Source organism: Gallus gallus, chromosome 5 (assembly GCF_016699485.2).
Source record: "Gallus gallus isolate bGalGal1 chromosome 5, bGalGal1.mat.broiler.GRCg7b, whole genome shotgun sequence".
NCBI classification, from domain to species: domain Eukaryota; kingdom Metazoa; phylum Chordata; class Aves; order Galliformes; family Phasianidae; genus Gallus; species Gallus gallus.
In genome coordinates, this window is record NC_052536.1 from 41019240 (window position 1) to 41041605 (window position 22366).

A 22366-nucleotide genomic window follows, 5' to 3' on the forward strand; every position below is an offset into this window, starting at 1 on the left:
AGGTGTTAAGTGTTAGTCACAAATAGTCCCTCCTGAATTTTAAATCATGCTCTACTAGTCAGGTAAGTTAGAGTATGCCTGCTCTAAATTAGAGAAACATAAAACACTGGGCATTGTTTTAATGTGAAGAGATCTTTTCTACTCTTGAGATATCACTTCAGCCAGGTTATCCAGACCTATATGTGAAGACAGGTTTGTCCTCTGGGCCAGTGACAAGAGGGAGTTAGGGACTCAATTTGTAACTAGACCTGAAAATGTCTGTTAATGCAAAAATTTAAACTAAATCTCTCTGTCTTAGTCTCAGCCTGTGCCAAGTTCTCTCTCTCCAGGGAGGAAGCCAGAGGAAAACATGCCGTTATTCGGTACTTCTGATCTCAAGGTTTTCAACCTGTCTCATTGAATTTAAGTATGACGGGGATACAAATCTTGCTGTAGAGATATCTGTACTCCACAGCATGTATTGAATGTCTTTCTTGCTTGTATCAGTGCTACCAGTCATTCAAACATGCAGGATATGCACAAATTCTTACTGAAGAGGATTACAGTGTAGAATTATAGGCATTGTAAATTTCACAAATGAGACTAGTTATAGCTGACTTCTCTGTCTTTAATATAGTGGAAAACTTTATTCTCTTCAAACGCTCTTCTTCTCTTCTTTATATTCATTATGAGAAATGAGGTTTAAAAATGAAATAATAATTTGGCCTGCTGAGCAAATCAGTATATAATCAGTCAAGACTGGAAAATATTTGCAAGAGCTCAAAAGACCTATTGCTATTCCATATGCTTCTAACTTAATTTTGTTACCTTAATACTGCTAATAGATCCTAATCTTGTGTTTGATGCATGCTACAATAAGGTCAATAAAACCGACTATTTTAGGATTAGAGACCTTAATATATTTTTAAATAGTGTAAAATATGAACTGTTAGTTGATCTAGTGATTCACTCAGTAGTATTTAAACATAAGTACCTCCTAGGATACTCGAAGCTTGAAGTTGTAAAAGTGCTCATCTCCTGAGTTTTCTTTATAACTTTCTAAATAAGTACTTCTCTCTTCTCATGTGTTCATGGCTTGTTCTTTGAGTATAATCTGTTCTGTCTATTCTCAGTAAAATCACATGTATTTCCCTTAAAAGCTATCAGTATTTTGCATTTGTTTCTGAGAGTTAAATGCACTTGTATGGTTTGCCATGCATCTCTTTCTTTCTTTTTTCTTCTCATTTGTCATCCACACACACACACACACACACACACAAAAAGTCTCTCAACTATGTTTTCCATGCACAATTGCATGTTTATGAAAAAAGATGAATATAATATGATTATCCCATATAAAAGGCAATGAAAGTGGTAGAGTCAGCATACGCTATAAATGAAAACACATAAGTTTGTGTTAGAAGCCAGAAAAATGTTTGGGGATGATTAGACATTTCAGCGAAAGGCACCTCAAGAGCTAGTTATATCTTAAATTTCTAAGAATTAGTATTACTTAAGAGAAGCAGTTTACCTTGAATATACTTCGTAGTGGAAAATGAAATAGTATATGAAATTCTATAGTGGACGTACAGTTACCCTTGAAGTAATTTATCAGTGTTTCTTACATCCTAAATTAAGAAGGAATATATATGTTACAAAAATAAGACACTTATTTTTTTCTAACCTTCAAATTTCTCACTTTTGAGTGTGCACAAGTCACATATTCAATCTATATTCTTTATGTTTCATGTGAATAACTGAAATTACTTTCATTAAAAAGGTTTCATTAAACATCTTCTAGCACACTCATGTGGTGCAAAAAATCCACTGAATGCTGGTGTGATGGTACTCTAGGTACCTTTGTCTCAGATGAGATCAATATGATTTTTAGATCTGTAAATTCTAAAGAAAGAGCCTGAAGGCTTAATGTAGAGTCCTTAACCAGTTTTCCTCTGATTAGTATTGAAAAGATCGCTGTACAGTCTTAGCAATTTGAAAGTTTAGACACTTCCAAGATTGTACTTATTCCCAAACTGTATAGTCTTCTATAAACCAGTGACATGGTACTTGTCACATTAAAGACTGCATGTAGTTAATGAGTCTATAATGATAAAGACATCGTAAAATATATTGGTGCTTCATGCATAGAAGTAATGTTATGAAAATGTTCAAATTTCTGCAATCTAAAGTGGAAGCCAGGATAACTGATGAAGCTTAGTTTGGGGATTAGGTCTTCCTCATCAATAACATCAGCTAGATTCAGTTTTTCATTCTACTCCCTTGCCCAGCCTTCATGTAAATTGATTTGATAGAGAGAAATTGTGGTGATTAAACAAAATTCTTTCTGCGTGTGAAGTAGGTAATGAATGGGCACCCTGGTGACAGTTGAAACCAATACTTTAAGTCTGTATTAAATAAAGTTTGAGAGACAGATTAATAAGCATTCTTAATGGCTAGTTGAGAAATCGTCCTCCACATAATTAATTTCAGATATTTCGAACTGATCATCAGAAGAATGAAAATAATAGTGAACTATGTTGTAAATGCTTGAGTATGTGAGAAGTTTATGGTCCTGCCTAGTGCAAAAACATTATGGATTTCCAGCTTAAGATTGTATGGAAACTGCTGATTCACAGCCTGAACCACTGATTGAGCTTCTGGAGAAAAGACCCAGTCAGCCCTGGTAGCATAGGTGAAGGTAATTCACCTGTGCGAACAGAAGGGTTGGAGCCTGGCTTCCAGACCTCATTTAAGGGCTGACTGCAGTGGAGGAAGGATTTCTTGCTGGATATCCCTATTTTGTGGAGTCTTTCTGTGAGCCTAGGCCTTTGGAGGCAAGTGAGCATCCTTCTTTTTGTAATACCTTCTCATTGTGCTGGTCCTACTGCTGTTACAGTGATTGAAAATTGCAATATTGCTTACAGTGACAACAGAACTCTTTGATCAATGTGTATTTTAAGCTATTTTTCCTGAACCGTAAAAATCTTATGTTGAAAGCTGAAAGAAAGTAGGAAATTCTCAAAGTGATACAGAGAATTTACCATTGGTTAATTTTGTTATTATTCCTTTTAAAAGTAAATCTTTTTCACTTAGCTTCCTTCTTCCTCTTTTTTTCTTCTTCTTTTTTTATTATATTACAACAATAATAACGGAGGATAGTAGTTCTACGATGGTCCCATCTTGTGCCGCCAATTGAGCTGACATGAATATTGTGTTTCGTCTCCAGTAATATTCAACTTCAGTATTCTATCAAGTGGAATTGGGCGCAGGTATATTTGTGACAGAAAGAGGGAGGAAGTGTTCAGTGGTTCTAGTATCGTACATGATAAACTGTGTATTCTACTGCCCACCTAATTTTGAGCTTTTCTAATCTTCTTTCTCCTACAAAACTGCCCCTCCAGGCACTTGCAATCACATGATTCCCCAGTTCAAGTTTACTGTGTACATAGATGGCCAGCGTGTGGAAGAATGACTTTATCAGTTCCATGTGAGCTACTGCTCTTTTGTGTACCTCAGCTTTTAAACAGTTTGTTCAGATATCTTGAAGAAAATTCAGGACCATAATGACCCTTGTTTTAAATCTTTTACCATCTAAGAACTTTGAATTTTATGACACCTTCCGTAGCCAAGGAAATAAGGAAAGCTAAATCAAGAGGAACAAGAAAACTGTACGAACTGAAGTATAAGGTACATTTGAACACTGTGAAGAACAGTGACAGAATTTAGAAGATGAAGAAAGCCTGATAAAAAATGAGTGGCATGAAAGTTTTGGAGGGAAAACCAAGTGTGATTGTGAAGGTTCAAAGAAATGAGGTTTAGCAAGGAGACTTAGCAGAATTAGAAGGAGGAGGGACATATGTCAGAAAATATATTTAAAATGACAAATAATTATGTTAATAAGGTAGTGCATGCTATTTAGGATAGTGCATCATTTATATCAGCACATCCACAAAGTCACTAACACAGAGGGCATGCCAGATTTTTTGAAAGTACTGTGTAGAGTGCTCCTAAGTCTAGTGGATCTTAAGTTTTTATGAAAACATTCTGAACAGCTCTGATTACAGATAATTGAAGCTGTTTTCTGATTACAGTTAATCAAAGTAATAGTGTTAAATGACAATTCTCAGAACTAGCATTGCCTGACCTGGTTTTCTATGCTCCTTCTTTGTAAGTAGAGTGACATTTATTCTTCTATAACAAAACCTTCCATTTTGAAGTGCTAATGGCTTGACCATTTATGAATAAAAATAGTCTCAGCAGAAATGATTGCAAGACTGTACATACAACACTGAAAACTACAATTAACAACTTTCATTCATACAGCATAAAATTTCCTCTGATACACAGTTTTGTGCTCAATATAATAGGACCTGATTCTAATTCAGTTCTGGCCAATATCAGAACATGAACAAAGAGTGAAAATAATAATGACTTCTATCCCAGTTTTCTTCTGGTTATGCACAACAAGAAGGTCTCATAGACTATTCCTTAAGACAGACCTCTTCAACAGGCACTGTTGAATTGTGGTCAAAAATATTTATTTTCAGTATTTGCAATCCTACTTACAAATTTTGAAAGTGAAGAGCATTTCTGTACTATATAAAGATATTAAGGATAAATAGGTAGACATTTGTAGGTTACATAAACTACATAGGTATCTCTATGTGAATTAAGGGCAGCTCTGAATGAAGTTGCTGTCAAGACTAGGCTCACTGTCTTCAGCAACCATCAAGCTGAGCTCTGCCTGATGCTAACTCATATGCTTGCAGATTTCTGTACCTAAGTCTTTGCAATACATATGAATATCTTAGTTTCATTCCTAAAGACTTTTTAAACCCCAGGTATGTAGAAAAGAGCATGAGAAGTGCTAATGCTATGATTCTAAAGGAGCAAAATAATTTCAGTAGATCAGATTTTATGGAAACATGCACTACTTATATTTCCAATTACAAAATTAATTTGCTTGAATAGAGGAATCTCAGATTTTTCATGAGGAACATTCCTGTGCTTAAAAATTGTTTAATGGAATTTTTCAACATGCTTACCACTTACAGCATGCTATTTCTCAGAAAACTGCCATGTACTGTAGGGTTGCCTGTATGCACACACATTCAACTTCATGTAAATACAGGTTTTGAGACAGCAAGTCTCTTAGTGCATATGTTTCCCATGTTAAACACAAAATGTTAAAGTACAATACAATTTACATGTAGAGTCAATATTTTTTAACTGAATTAAAATTCTAAAAATTAATAAAAATATATAAATCAGCTACTACTAATACAGCCACAATAACAGTATTTATAGTCCTAATTAATGCTGAAAACAATCCTTAATATTTTTAAAATAGTTATGAAAGAAAAGTTACCTGTATCTGTCCTTTCTAAAATCCCTTTATGTTATTAGGCTAACAATATTGGTACGCCTGAAGCACAGAGCTAGTTGGGGTATCAGCATCCCAACTTGACTTCAAGGTCTACAGTTAATGTTAGGACTACATATATTTGTAAAAGCTGAAAGGCTAAACTCAGCTCAGGACAAGGCATATTCAGACAAATCCTGTGACCTTGTACTCTCAGATGAGTCTGAAGCCTGTGGTTGTTGTTACTAGTGATAAAAAGCATGATGAACTAAAATAGTGCACAGCAGGCATATCACTTCTATACCATGATGGCAGTAAGATTTTTGACACAGTGACATTAATAAAATTTACAGCAAATGATGGCTCTGGTGAGTAACAAATGTACTTTTACATGGGTAACAGGCTGGATCTCCTTTGGAAATGTATGTAGCATAGGATAGTTGAAGGTCTGCAACTCCTTGAGTTGTGTCTCAAAAAGTAAAAAAACTGGGGAGTGAATGCTTTTTTTTTTTTAACCTGGAAAAGATGCAGGCATCTAAATACGTGGCTTCCTCCTATGCTTATTCTCAGTAATAGGGAATCCAGCAGAATGTACCTGCTAGGCATAGTTCATGCTTATTAAATTATGGTCAAGGCTGGTAGGGGAAAAAAAAAGTTAACTAGGTATGTTTTCCTATTTGGCATAAGTACAGATGGAATTAGTGTTGTTCTGTGCACCTTTGTATCTAGCTGCATTCAGTGAGTAGATTTATATATAACCATCTTGGAAAAAAGTCTATTTTATGCCTCCTTGCACAAGTAATAAAACAAGAAGTAGCTATAAAAGCAAATATTTATTTAATGTAGTGCATCTTGCAATTTAGAGATTTTTATCTGTGACATAATCTGTTCTGTTAGAAAAAAGTATAGCAGATGATCCGTACTAAGGCACTGTTTTGTACTTGATTGTGGTGAACTCGCACCCTCTGCAAGATTTTTAGATGAAGACTGGGGATGCATTAGCTCGAGTCCCAGGAGGGATGAAGGGTGCTAGTATTGCTTCTGCTTGGAGGAGATGGTTCTGTTTGTTATGTCAGTGTCATTAATAATTTTCATTACTGGAAGTTTAAAAAAAAACACAGCAGCATATAATTTTCCAAGACCAATTCAGATTAATTCAGAACTCATGAAAATGGGCACTTAATAAGTTTGTTTTTTGTTTTTTTTTTGCATTTTACAGAAGAAATCTATCACATTATATTCAACTACTTATGTATATTTCATTCAGCAGGTTTTTTTCTCATGCATTCTTTTCGAAGTATTTCTTTTTACTTTTAACTCTAAATTTTATAGTCTTACGTTCTTTTCAGTAGGGTAGAAAACTCAGCCAATAAACTTTTGCTTGAACTATCTTTAGGTTTACTCATTTCTAATCTGAGATAATGAAAAGATGGCCTTGTTATGTAAAAAATAATCCACGATGCATACAAATGTCTCATGTTGTGAAGTTTCCCCCAAGGTATCATCGAATATGGAAGCAAGATTTGTACTGTTCTTAGCACTTTTTTGAGAATTTTCTTTTCTGAGTTGTCATTCAATGAGACCTGGACAGGCTGGAGATTTCGGTGAGAGGAACACTGAGGTTCAACAATGGCAAGCGTGGAGTTCTATACTGGGAGAGGATTAACCACATGTACAGGTTAGGGGGCTGACCTGCTGGAAATGAGCTCTGTGGAGTTGCATGTTCTGATAGGCAACTGGTTGGCAATAAGACAGCAGTGTGACCTCGTGGCCAAGGAGTCCACTGGTATCATGTGGTGCATTAAAAAAGAGCAAGGTCAGCAGGACAAAGGAGGTGATCCTCCTCTATCTATTCTACAAAGTGAGGCAGCATCTGGAATAATGTGTTCAGTTCTGGGCTCTCCAGTTAAAAAATTTAAGGAACTTCTAGAAAGAATTTATCAGGGGGCCACAAAAATGAGTGGCCTGGAGCATCTTCCCTGTGAAGAAAAGGTGCGAGAGAATGCAAACCAGAGCACACTTTAAATGGAATGGAAATGTTGAGAGGGTTAAAAAAAAAAAAGTGTGCTGCCATTCAGTCCATGTCGTGTTAGAGGAGGGAGAGTGAACAGCATTTGCAAATGCAGCCAGTAATGTAGATAAATAGCGGATGCAGCTAGTGGCCTGAATGCATTTAGAAAATCCCAGCTGCTCCACTCAATGTTTAATAGGCTGGAAGGTACAATTTATTGTTACATAAATATTCGATATATTCGTACAGCCCTGACACATAGGTGTAAACAACAATCAGCATAAAGAGGAACATAAATGTTTATTATAGGCTTCACTTTAGCAACAGATGCCTGGTGAAAAGACTGAAAGTTAAGGTAAAAAAAGATGACTCTGGGAAACTTATCAATCACAAAAAATGCTATGAAAGCAGCTTCATATATACAGGGATTTTAGCTTTAGGAGATTTTTTTCAAGTTATGGCAAGAAAGAGCCAGTTAGTAGTACACTTACATAAATGCAAATGTCTTGTGGTAGACAGAGAAAGCTGAAGTCTGGGATGAGCAAATTTTAGTTCTTCCTGCGTTACAGTTAAACTTCTTCCTGAAATCTTCAAAAACTCTCTCGTATTATGCAACTTCACAAGAATCTGTGCTTATGCTTAGCAGTCTAGGAAGTAATAATGGTATTTTCATAAATCATTAGTTTAGCACAGTGACAAATTTGTTTTGAGAAATGTATGTTCAAGTAATGAAGTGTTCCCATTCAGCAATTCCCAATCCAGTTCAAGTGGGGAGAGAATGAACTTCACCTTTGATGCATACCCTTTTCTTTGATATGTTCATACTTCAGATGACCTTTATTAATTCCGTTGGAAGTAGAGATAGGAAAGAGTAACCTATGATAACTAAAGTGTTTTATCAGCCTCTCTTACTTAACAATTAACTCATTAAAAAGAAACTAATTTATCAAGCTGCATAAGATGTTGATATTCTTTAAAATGATATATATGCTATAAAGCAAATTATCCAAATGCTTGCTTATGTTAACCTCCTCTTCCTCAATTTAACTTGATCTCTGAGAGCTGAGCTCTTTTCCTGTTAAGTTTTATCAATCCCTTGTCTGAATGCTACTCAGTTTTTCTTCTGTGAATAAACTGCTCAATCAGTAATTCTTTCCACATGCAGAGCTACAACAGGGTGGTAAGGTGCAGAGGTGGTGAATGACAGCATACAAAAAAATAAGTGGTTTTTATTTTGAGCTGTGTACAATTAGTATTCATTTTACTATTTTTTATTGCCACTAGCATTAGTATTTAATCAGTAGAAACCTAAATTCATTTCAATCGGGATTTTTCTGGACTTTTTTTTTTTTCCATATACAAGATGTTTTAATGTGTGAACACAAAAAAAGGAATAAACTTACGAACTTTAAAATCTCCCTGTCTAATGTCCTAAAATTTGTTTAGCAAAGGTATTGTCATAAACAGTATGTATTATAGTGGGATTGTGAAAGCTGTTGATTTCTCTTGATGGTAAACTGCATTTGTTGAAAGCAAACAAACCATCAAAAAACAAACAAACAAACAAAACCCTACATTGCTTTATTTAATTTCTTTTCCTTTCTTCCATAGCACTTTTAGTCAAAATTCCTTTTTTATCCACGTTAGGTGTTGACATCCTATTTGTCCAATACGTAGCATTAACATGGAACAATCATGCCTACTAGGGAAAGTTCCTACTTTATTAATTCTAGAGACAATAGGCATACTTACAGAAGAATTCATGTATGTAGTTGAATTTGTCCAAACAGGAAAAAATGGCACCCATTGACAGTCATCAAAGTTTGCTGAATGCTTATAGAGACCCAACAGTGGATGTGAGCATAGTGAGATGGTGGGTGGTGCATTTCAGCTGCAACACCATCTTAGCAGCTGTGAAACAGTGGGTCATCTCCATTGATGCAGACTTTTATGAGCATGGCATGCAGGCTCTTGTTCATTGCTGGTGAAAATGCATAGCAAATGGTGGTGACTAAATGGAGAAGTAGAATTTTGTAGCTGATAATTTGCTCTATCAAATAGCGTTATTGGGATCTTTGTATCTGTTGTAGTTTCCATGTAAATAAATTGGTGGCCTTACTTTCTGAGCAACCTACATACACATATTTCCTTAATGTGTATTTGCAAGTCAGATGCCAATTTGTCAGACTGCCTCTCTGCTGCCATCTGTTGTACAGAAACAAAGTGTAATGGAATACTGGCAAGAAAATTCAGCTTCTACTGCCATACCAGCAATATCCACCTCTGACATCATGGCCCAATAAGGTAAAATAAGAGGTAGTACTTTTGGAGCAGCCCTCACGCAAGCTAATTTGGAACTCTTACTGTTTGAAATGTAACTGTGTGGAGGATCTGTTTTGCAGTTCTCATTAACTGTGTACTTAGTCTTAAAACTGTATAACCTCTTAAAAGTAGTTGGAAAATCTTTATTAAAAATGTTATATATATATATAACTTATTACAAACTGTATCTGTGTTTCAAATTGCAATGGATTAAGAATATTGTTATCGGAACAATTTGAAATATGCACAGTTCCTCTCCATGAAAAATTACTGATTAATTCATATTCATGTTGCCCATTCATCTCGTTTTGACAGTGAAATCTCACAGAGGCGTTCAGCAGAGCATTCCTCACTTTGCAGTGAAATTAAGTATCCACTCAACAGTAAATTGCTTGTCTGTTATTTGACTGTGTTCACTCTTGATGCTTTTAAAATCCATTAACTTTAATGCATCTTATCTCAGATTGACAATGTTGTTGTATAGAATAAGCAGTTACCATTAAGTCAACTGGAAAACAAAACAAAATTTAGCTGTGAAATTCTGGGAGTTTATTGGCATTGATTAGGAAATGCCTGCAACAAACACTATGAAGTACGTACAAAACCACATCAAAATATAGGAACATCAATACATTTCCTGGGATCAAATAAAAAAGATTCATATCAAGTTGCTCTGACTTCCTTAGTATAACTTTTTCTTTTTTCACAGATACTTGAAGGAAGAGACTGATGTCTGGTGTAATTCATTAGGTATTAACATTAGCTCCAGATGACATGAGGGGGTAATGATAATGTGTATGATTAATTGTAGCTATATGTACTGCATAGTGCTGCTACACCAACTAAACAATTATTACTGGTTGCATTAGCTCTCTGCACTGAAGCTGATTTCATGCTTGATGTCTGGTAACTTATACCTCCTGCAAAATCTCAACCAAACTGCCTGATCTATTTCTTGCAATTTAAGCAAGATGAGCATGTTTTATTAAAAATCCCAGTGCTATATAGAAGAAATTGATGAATTACTGAAAAACCTTCATCTAAGATACTACTCTATTTTCTGTGTTGACAGACCTAAGCTCATCAAAGCTCACTTATTTGATACACCTTGTGGGTGCTGTGTTGGAACCTTATTTATTGGCAACAATTACTAAAAATTCAGTATCTGCATCAGTACAAATTGGCTGTAAACTATTACGTGCTTCTTGATGTCAAATTCCATCTCTTTCAGTCATATATAAAAAATCTTGCTGTCATTTCCTGTGAAAAATGGGCTGTTACTGAAAAAATTAAAATGTGTTATAGCAAGAAAGTAGTACAGAATTAATGCCTTGATTGTGGCTTCAAACGTGATGGTCATGATTACTAACAAGATGCAAGAAGGATGACTGTTGGGGCATGACTTTACATTTTAGGATAGTGAGGCAGGAGAAAATAGGCGTCAAAAATTGTACAAGGACTGCTCCGAAATTAATGCCTTCTATCTTACTATGTTGGTTCATGATGTCAGAAGTGGATGTTGGTGACATGGCAGTATTCCCTTGCAATCTGTTGCTGTGCCACAGATTGCGGCAGAGAGAGAGTTTCACAAATTGTCATCTGACATAGATGTGTGTATGAGACAAAGGTGTGCAGTTCAGTTCCTCCAATGGGAAAAAGTGACACTCGCTTACAGACATTGATGGTTGCTGAATGCTTTTGGAGACTAAATAGCGTCTGTCAGTACAGTGAAGTAGTGGGTCATATCATGTCATATGGTTACGATTTTAAACTGGTGTTCTATAACTGAAAATTCACTCTAACAGTGTTATTGTGCACTTTTTATATGATATTTTCTATGAAAATAAATAAGGAGGCATTACTTTTGGAGTGACTTACCTAGTATAGGTTCTATAAGCCAGTACTAGGAGCATTTCTACTTTCAGGAGAAGCTTTGTCTATGTTTAGATGAAGCTACCTCTCATCTTGCATCCCATAATGTTGCTTCTTTCTACTTCTAAACAGAAATCAATCAAATCACTATGGAAGAGATTACACACTTGGTAAGTTTGTAAGAACTTAGTATAGTGCTGGTAACTGCAAGTGTACCCTACAGGCAGGGTTATTCTTGTGCAATCCATTTTGTGTCAGGAACCATAGAGAAGCCATCAGTTCTCCCTAATCCTCTATGTGTGGTCCCTCCATCTGGGAACTCCTAGGGTACAGCCTGAGCTGATGGCAAAATGTGTAGGAGGGAAGGGACCATCTGTACAGCTCAGTAACCAGGAGGGTGTTCTGAAGCGGCCACTTCTCTGTGCTGCCCTTTGTCCTCAGCCTTGCATGGACAAGTCCCCATCCCTGTGCTGTCAAACAGTGGTGATGCAACCACAGAGAAGGGTAGGATATTTGGGTGAGCTCAGGGCTGCAGAGCTATGTGCTGATGACAAACACCTCAGCATCAGGTGGTGTAGTCTGACCATTCCACGCCATGTGCACTGCCTCAGTTGCCTCTGAGAGGCAACTCAAGAGGCAGACTAGACAGGTATTCTTAATTTTCTATGACTGTGAATGACTGAATACTATAGAAAGAACAACATGTTTTATGTCTGAAAATGCTTTTGTCATAGTTCCAAGACATAGTTTGCCTTTGTTTCAGCAGAAAATCTTCATCAAAGAAAACTCGAGTGCAGAAGAACTAGATATAGAAACAATGACTTGATTGAAAATTTGCATTGCTGTTGCTCTTCTGAATTTGGTCATCATATGTCTGACTTGGATCAGTTTTCCTGAGGAACAGCTTGAGAGTCAACTTGAAATATTCCAGCCAGAAGGGAGATGAAGATGATATGCTCCTATATTATTTTATGTTGAAATCTCCAAATAATAGCCCTGGCAATTTCAGCCAAACTTAAACCCTGGCTCAGTTTCTGACTTAATGTCTTTCACAATATACAATCTTAGGACGTAACCTAAATATGATACAATCTGGTATTATTCTCAAGACCTTTACCCCAGGAACTCATTTTAGATCCTCACTTGATGTACCTTTAATAAAAATTTCAGCAACTGAAAAATACAGCTTTTTTTTAAAACCAATGAACTTCTCTTTCTGCAGCAACAGAAAACTGTCAAAGATCAAAACTTAATGGCTTTATTTTCTTCTCTAATGATACATTAGTATAACAGAATGCATAAATCTTTATATCATGGCACAGGTCCAAATTTCTGTATTTGGTTTATAGGTATAATTAACAAGATATCAAGTATTTTCTTTTTCTTGTACCAAAAGGAGAAAAGAAATCTAAGATAATATTATCAGGCTGTGTTATGAAGTTCCCACCTTCCAACTATTGATCAAAAAAAGCTAGATTCCCCCCTTAATGTTAGTCCTTCCTGGTTCCAGAAATAAGCATAATGAAGTATTACTGCCAAAGCATCTGCCCTCTATTCCTTTACCACTTTTTTGTTTACTGCTTGTGATATTCACTCTGAGGCATAAGTTGACAGCAATGTCCAAAGTAACTTCAATACCCATTACAGCAACTTCTAAAACATGCCATAATCAGGCATAGAAAGTGTACTCTATGGAATTCAATAGATCCACTAAGGCTTAAGTGCTTCTGCTGCAAAGTGTGGTCTTTTTAGAGTGGAAAAAAAATCCCTGCTACAGCTGAAAGGCCACTGTAAGCACTCCAGTGATTAGAGTTGATGTATAGTTTTTTTCCATGCTTTCAGATGCAATTCATCGCTTCTTTGAAGCTCTTCAAGTCTATATAAACTATAAGTATGGGATGTGTTTGAGTCACAGATTTAAATATAAAGGTAAAGATACAAATTAAATATTACCTTATTACATAAAGAAATTGAAGTTAGTGGGATAATACGTTGTTTCAAGCTCTGCCACTAATGTACTGTGAAAAGAGTAGTGTTGACAACTTGATATGGCGATGATGGGAATTGAACTGTTTTTTTCAAAGTCTGTACTGCCATTGCTGATTTTATCAGTGTTGTTGTTACGTAGAAATTGGCACTGAAAAGTCTAGAACAATAATTCATTAGGTAAATGTCTTGGCTTGGCTGTGTTCTGATTAGCCTTTGAAGCTATGTTTTTAACTTCTGTATTTTCCTTTTTTCCCCCATGATCAGAAACTCTCCCTTCATAGACAGTATTCAGACAGTAGTGCCAAAAGCTACCCAGCTACCATCAAAGGTAGTATCTGTGCTTTTTCACACCTCTGCATTTTGTTGATATTGTCTCTCCTTTGTTGGATCTGATGGCAGTGCTCCCACAGGCTAAATCAGTTGGTCTAATGGCAAGCTAATATTTTTAGTTGTTAGGGAATTATATTTTCTACTAGATTGGAAAATGGAGATGACTTACCCTGCAGTCATGTAACTGTGAGAGGAGGCAGTGGACAATTGAACAACCTGCATCTTTGGCAATAGACTTCATTTAGAATGGATTATGTAACATATTTTCACATTATCGGATATTCATATAATTAAGCATATAATTAAGTGGATTATTGATGCATGTAAAAGGTTGATATATTTCCACTGTTACTTGAAAGAACTGAGTTCCAGTACTCTGAGTTATTTCATATTCAAAAGCTAGATAACAAGCATAAAGCATGAAATATATAGCCTTTTAGTGTTAGTGTCTATTCTTTGGTCTGTGTATTATTCTTGCAAGGACAATACGCATGTAAACTAAGTTATAGCCTGTGATGTTTGCCATATTTGAAAATGTACATACTCCCCTCCCATCTCACCCCCCCAGGTCTTATTTTAAGCTAAATGGAAATGTTGCTATATTGGTGATAGTGTTTTTAGGTATTCTAAGCTGTATTGATGTGATTGACAATATATTGATGGCCTAGCATCTTGCTAGCAGACTGATTCTGGTAAGAAGTTGCAACCACTAATAGGCACACAGAAAATGTAAGCAATTCAAGCCAAGAATAAAATAATCTGGTAGAACTCTCCTTAATTCTTTGAATTGATGTTCTCAATCACTTTACCTAAAATGAGCTGGTAGTAATTTTAGTTTTATGCTTATCCACTCCAATGTCATGTTAAGTCCGAAGACATTTGATTTCTAGTCATTAGGTCATTTACTTAGGCCAGACAATTTCATAATTCACAACCACTGCCATTATATTTCTTTATTTACAACATGGCTGCCTCTGGTTTACTCAACTAAAACTCAAGGTGATCAGCTGCCAACATAATAAGAATATACATATTTAAATGCACTTGACTGTTTTTTCTGTTCTTGAAATCATGTTGACTAAAAACAGGAGTATCTGTAATGCTTTTTGCTCATTGTCAAGCTAATTTTTAAATTAAATGTTTGTATTTAACATTTGTAAAAGAGACATACCTATTTTCAATATTTGCAAAATACATAATCAGAGATTTATTTCACAGAGAATAAAATAAAACCATAGTGACAGAATTTTTAGTCAAAAGAAAACTGTACAAAAAAACAACATAAAATTTACATTGTAAGATGTGAGAAATGAGAATTTGTTTCAATTTAATGAAATTTAAGCAGAGACAGCTGCTATAATTTCTTTTCTGAATGACTTGTGTCATTCAAATTTTAGCTTCATGGAGAAGTTACTTTATTGATAGTTACACATTAAACAGTATTTATCACACTACTTGAATTTGAAGGTTGCTTCATAATGTATGAAAGATCATTTGGAAAAATATATTTTCCTCTTTAAAAATATTTTTAGTATTTTAATAGAGATATTACTTTTGTATCTTATAACAGTTTTAGCATTTATAAAGCCATCTAAATATTTAGTAATAATTTAGGGAACAAAGTTACATGGAAAGCTCATTCTAGCCAAGAAACATCTAACACTTCTATGTCACTGAGGTCCAATGAAGAAATCTTCCTGCTGCATGGACTGAATCCAATGCCAGTATTTTCTTCTAGCTATAGGAAACCCAGGTTTGTGTGTAAGATTCAGCAGCCTGCACCCTCAACAGAACAAGAAAAAGGCTTCAGATCCACTGCCTGTGTTTCTCAGAAAAATGTTAGCTGTATCTTATTGTTTTGAATTAAAAGTGTTTGTTCAGCTTCTTGCCATTGGTAATGTCAATTGGAAAATCAAAACGGGTATTACATGGAGATTTTTTTGTTTCTCCTCTCAGGATCAAGCTCACTGGAAACACTGCACAAAAGGCATTTACAGAGGGAACTTCTGAGCACAGAAGGTCAGCTCTATTATTGATAATTATTTAATTTTAGAGAGAAGATCATGCAACATCGTACACTGTATCATTCAGTTTTGTTCTTAAATCCTCCTGAGCAAATCTATTTCTTGTTCTTACTTGTTCTAAATTTGCTTGTGGATTTCCTCTGGCTTTTTTTTTTTTTCAAACACTGTAATTAATTGGGAAGTTGGTGCATTTTTATTCTTCTAACTATTCTTCTAACGTTTTGAAAACACAGCTCTTCAGATTTAGTGGCAAAACCAGATCATGTTATTGTAACTAACATTACTGTTAGTTATTTGTTATGTTTCTTATGTTAATTATGTTATTATGACATTATTGTAACTAACAAGTCAGAAGCCATGTTGCATTTAAGGGTTGTGAAGAAATCTATTTGCATATCCTTCAATATGGACCTTTTTTTCTACCAAGTGAATTGCCTGTTCACTTAGTATTACAGCAAAAATGGCTTTTAGAAAATTACCTGTTAGGAAAGAAGGTACTACTGCTCCCAATTAAGTACTTGCCATTCAGCAATCTAAGAGGCAGAACTTTAATGGAAATTTTCTGAAAAGCTTTCTCCCACTAGAAGATTTCAACCAGTATTCAAAACATTTTGCTACATGATGGGGGAAACTCAATGTGTAGTACTCTGGCTGATTCTCACCTGTATGGTGACACAGAGCTACAGGAACAATTTACAGGTATCTGATATTGTGAGAAAAGCCCCCAAGCTGTGTAACTTCTTGCCTCCACAAGGTTTTCTTTCCTAAATGCTGCCTGAATGGGGCTTATTTGTTAAAGAATATTTTCTGTAGCTTCAACAACTTTTTTTTTGTTAAAGCATTCATTATTTAAAAAAGAAAGAGGGGGGGGGAGTGCTTTTCATTGAAAAGATAACCTTCACAATTTTTCCAGATTATGAAACAACAAATTACTTTTGCTCATATAAAAATGTGGACAAAACTTGTACAGGAAGTACAAGAAATTGGAGAAAATTTTTTACATTTTTCATTTAGTTTCCAACTCGTTCTTGCTTTCACTCTTCAATAAAAACAGTGTGTTCAAGGATACACTGTTAGTATTGTGGGTATTGTCTTATAGCAGTAAAAAGAAAACTTACTAGAGGTATCAGTTCAAAAAGTTAGAATGTGATTTTTACATATTAAAAGTTTAATTTTCCATTGTTTTTGTCTGTTAAGTATTTACAATCCAGTTGACTTCATCTGAATTCAAGGGGTTTGAAAGAGAAAGGAATATGCTGGATTGAAGTGCATGTTCCAGGTTTAGGAGGGAATGGCAGAAAGCTTAGACACAGAAATAAGAGAAGAAGGTGATAATTGCTTTAGCAAACAAGCTTTGGGATAGCTAGACAAGATTTCTGTTATATGTCAAGTACACTTCCATCACAAACACACTTAGTAAGCAGAAGACTTCCATGACAGTTTCCTTTGCTTGAAATACAATTGCATCCACAGGTCTAAACAGAACTTTAGCACTTTTATATGCTGCAGTTTTTAAGTACCATTTAGTGAGACTCAGTAGTATTCCATAATATGATCAATACAGCATGGTATTTCTAATATCAACCTTTCAAACTTTTAAACTTTGGGACTGGGTACCATGCCTAAGCTGAAATCAAATTTGTAGAGAGGATCATTTTTAATTCCAGAGTAGCTTTGGCCAAAATGCCACCTGAGCATCACACATAAGGTCCCGCGTACTACTGCTCCACTCCTTGCCTGCCATCCTTAACTCTCACAATATGTGAATGGAAAATGATCACCTATGCCAGATGTCCATGTAATTCCTCTCATTAATGTGTGAATAAAATTCAAACCCTGTCTTTGCCTCAGACATTGAGTTTTGACCAGTATGGTGTTTCTCAGCCTCAATAAGAGAACTGTTTTCATGAACCTGTATTCAAAACTATAGAAGTAGCATTGAACTTCTCAAACTTTGTATCTGAGTCTCTCATTTTTGTGGAGAATTTGCTCTATTTAATTGCTTCATCAGTTCCTGTCTTTACTATGCTGCATTTAGTCAAATACCCTTTGTCAGAATGGCTGCTAGGCGTTTTTTAATTAGCGCAGTTTGAGTGACTTCCCTACTAATGGTTAAAGAGACCCTGTAGACAATGTAAAATAGGTCTAATGTTTTTTTGTATGACTTACACCAATACAGATTGTGAATGTGTCAAGACTTTTACATCTGCTATCCTCATCTCTTGTAACAATCATCTGGGACAATCATAGCAAAACCTTATTGTAAGGTTGCTAAGTTAGCACAAATTAGGTCTTTGGCTCAGAATGCCAGCTGTTTCCAAGTTAAAACATTTAGGGAAAATACACCTTCATTTCAAAAAAAATAAAAATTAAAAAAATTAAAAATAACAATGTAATCTCTCCTGTCCTCCTAATATTTTTATTCACTGTGTGGCTCTAAGGTTACAATTGCAACTTCTTTGGACAGGATGTAAGATATTTAAAAGTATTTTTGTTTGCTTAATCTGTTCCTAGGTCCTTAAATACATTTGCCTATTGTGACACAGTATGTAAGGTATTCAAAGTCTTTTGCAAAGATAAAAAGTTATATAAACATAAGATACTATTATATAAATTATTTTACCTCTATTGATAAAAATACATTCAGTATGGTCATAAGATAATTATTTTCCCAGTCAGTCTAGACATCTTTGCAACCCTTATCTGGTATGCTATATTCTGATCAGTTTATCAAAGTATATCTGAGCAACTGTTAAGCTTTTCATTGCAACGTTATTTCCATTACGTTCCATTCTTCCTTTTCTTCTCCTTCTTTCTCTGTTCTCCTTCTCTCTTTTCTTTCTTTTTCTCTTTCTTTTTCTCTTTCTTTTTCTCTTTCTTTTTCTTTTTCTCTTCTCTTTTCTTTCCTTCTTAAGTTAGTATTGAAGGTCTGTTTTTTTTTTTTTTCCTGTCCTCTAAGCAGCAGTCCATGTTAAAATACTTCTTTGTACCATGTGACACTCTACATATTTAAGGCATTCTTTGAGTCAAAGGATACTTTATCTCTTTGTGTTCAAATTCATATTTGGATAAAAACTTGATTTTAGATGGTTAAATTCAGATTTTGTGCTGAAACTCAAAGACATTCAAAAAGTTATATTTTTACTGCTATCAAGGAAAAAGTTTTTCAAATAGAAGTACTTTAGTACTTAGTTTTGATAAGTCTGTTAAATGAGCCTATGCATGTTTGTATTGGTTTTAAATACTCAAAATACTGCACTTCCATTACTTCAATATTTTGTTTTTAAAAATTTTGTTGGGAAGTCAAGATAGAAATTATAAGTAAGATATAAGAAGCAAAAGGATAGTAAACAAGCCATTTATGAAACTACATTTTATCAATTCTTAAATTTTGTTTCTTTCACCAATGATCAGAATCTGGGATCTTTTATAGGACAAGAATTCTTTTTTTTTTTTTTTTTTTTTTTTTTTTAATCTCTGGTGCCTTGGCATGCCACATTTTCTTTTTAACCTGATTTTTTTCCAAATGATTTCTGATCTTTTCTCTTTTCCTTTTCCTCCTCCATTTTTATTAACTACTTATGTAACAATAATTCTTAAATAATCAAATTTCTCATATTTTAAATTTATCAACACTCTTGTGTGAAATCTGAATATTATATTTGAGATTAAAAGCAAGTGCTTTTTTAACTTAGGTTTCATTTTACAATCAATAATGTGTAGTCAAACACATCCAAACACATTCAGTGTTACAAAGGATAACTTTCCAGCAATATATACCTACCTCCAGTGATTTCTTGAACTATTTTTTGTTTTATGCAAAATTATTTGTCCACCGCTAAGAAGTCTATTGATACACACAGCAATCACAGCCATCCAAATTCCCCATTTTAGAAATTAAAAAGGAGCAACATTTCCTGTTACTTTATTTTTGTTTTCTCGATAGACACTAAAAATTAATGTACTTACTTGCATAAAAAATTTTTGGAGACTCAATTAAAGACTGTAAGGAGGACAAAATAATTGGCTCAAATGATTTAGAGAGAACTGTTTTATGATAAGACATCTGTTCACATTCAAGAAGTCTGCAGACTGTTGGGATTATGATTAAATGTGTGTTTATATCTTTATACTTTCTCCCAAGTAGAAGGAAGCACAACTTCAGCCTTTGGCTTAGTGCTCTGCTGTGTAAGTAAATATCAATCATAATAAAATGCTAGCCAAAACAATTTATGTATGTAAGACTGAGGCTGAATTTGCACAGCTAAAGGCTTCTGGACTCGAGCCAGTCCAGTATTAAGGAGAAAAATGCCCCCAAAATAAACATTGCGCCCTGAAGGAGAATAGTACTCCCTGCAGAAAATACCACATGGAGAATCATAGAATAATAGAATATTCTGAGTTAGAAGGGATCCACAAGGTTCATTGAGTCCAACTCCTGGCTCCACACAGGACCACCCAAAATTCAAACCGTATTTCTAATAGCATTGTCCAAACAAATACTGTAATTTTAGCAATGCTCCTCATCAGACAAGTAGATTATGGCTAAGGCAGGTTAGCTACATAAAAGAAGATCCCAAAGATTCCTGCTAATAGAAAGCAAGTTTGAATCATTTTTTTTTTCTCTGAAATAAGTTTAAAATATACCTCTGTACACAAATCTATATTTGCATAGCTGTGTTCTCTGAGATAACTAGGAGGAAGTCTTCATGCATTGAAGTCCGAATTAGACATCTGGTTCTATTGTGGAAGAAGAGCCAACCACTAATTTCTTCTGATCTAAACTTCTGGAGAGCTTAAATCTGATCCAACAACATTCTCATTGGTGCATATATAGATCAATCCTAGTCACCGAGCTAATAGCTGATACTACAGCCATTAGTCTCACTGCTGAATTCTTCTGAAGTAACTGTTCTCGAACCAAGGCATTTACAGACCAGTCATCATCAATGATTGTGAAACATAGCCATAATATGATATTATGGGTGCTACAGTTGTTCTTCACTTAGTGTCTTTAATTAGCATATCACAATTAGCATGTTCAGTCCTACATGTGGTGGTTCATTTTGATTCTCTTTAGATCCCCATCCTCACTAGTACACCACCTGTTAAGGGATTATTTATTCTTTCTGTGGAGTGTGAAGGTTAGTACTTCTCTCTGTATACATATACTGTTTTATATCTTTTTTTTTTTTTTTTTTAACCTTTACATTCTACTTACCAGTTCTCCCTCTTTTTATATGATGGATGCTTGGATCTTTTCTCTGGCTTTCACCTGTCGCACTTTCCTCAAGGAATGTATGAGCCTCTGAGTGGGTCACTATTAATATATAGGAAAAAATAAATAAAATTAGCGTATTGACTATTGGTTAAAAGTCATGGAACTACAACCTGTATATGCTATGTAGTGAACGTTAGTGGGTTAGAAATGAATTTCTATGGCAGCATACTGAAGACAGGCCATTCTGGATAAGAAATAAGTAAGACACACATACTTCAGCTAAGTATTTCTTCAGAGAACTTGACCAACCAGTAAAACAAAATCAAATTTAACAAATCAGCATAAAGTATTCTGGTGATGTTGTTTTGCCCTGTAACTAAGCTGCCAAAAGGTGAGGAAAGGCAAAGGATAGAAAAAGAAACCCTGCCAATAACCTGAAGAAGAGCTACTCAGCTACTCTGTTTCCCTGGTTCCCCTGATCTCAAATCCTCAAGCACGTCATCCACATTCCTGAACAGAAAGGACCCTGAAATCCTTCCCAATATTTCTGTTACAGCAGGGGAGCATTTGATCAACTGTACTCACCACTGGCTTTCTCTGTAGTACATTGTCTATGGGCCATGGGCTGTTCTTGTTATGTGAAACTCATCAATCATAAGATGAGTCTTAATGCAAAAATAACAGTATCAGTGAAAAGAATGCTCTGAGGTCTCTTGGTGCCTTGCTGATCAAAGGTGATGGAGTATCTGAAAGTAAGCAAATGCTCACTCTAGAAGGAAATTGTTTCTCTACCATAATTTTACAGATGAGATGATGAATGCTCCCAACATTTCCTTTTTGTAATTGGCCTGTATGGACTTTTCCTTTCACACCTGAAAAGAAAGATCAAATAAGCAGAATAACAACATAGATTAAAATTAAAAAAATTAACAAGAAACACTTATCTGCATCTTGTTTTGAAAAGACAATTTCCTTTCAAACGTGTTCCACTTATAAGAAACTCGTCCCTTTTTATCAGCAGAGAATTAAAACAATCTTCTGCATTTCTCTAAAGCAGACAACTCAAAATTATTGAATTCTTCAAATTAGTAGAAAAGGTTTTCTCAGAGGGAACAGCTGAAACACAGTAGGTCTAAAATATGTTCCTCAAATATTTTCCCAATTTTAACTTTCGCATGAAGTACTTGAGAAAATCTTTACAGTGTGAACTGTTAGTTTATTTTATATTCATCTTCTAAATAATGACACATAAAATG

At 34.9% G+C, this 22366-nt stretch overlaps 1 long non-coding RNA gene across 1 annotated transcript in view; it reads left to right on the forward strand.

The window, feature by feature from the left end:
- The window catches only part of LOC107053527, a 210855-nt gene extending 193784 nt beyond the window's left edge, over positions 1-17071 (forward strand). The window contains exon 6 of the long non-coding RNA XR_001466852.4: positions 15822-17071. This is a non-coding gene — a long non-coding RNA (uncharacterized LOC107053527). The remainder of the gene's footprint in view (positions 1-15821) is intronic.
- Positions 17072-22366: the final 5295 nt, after the last annotated feature.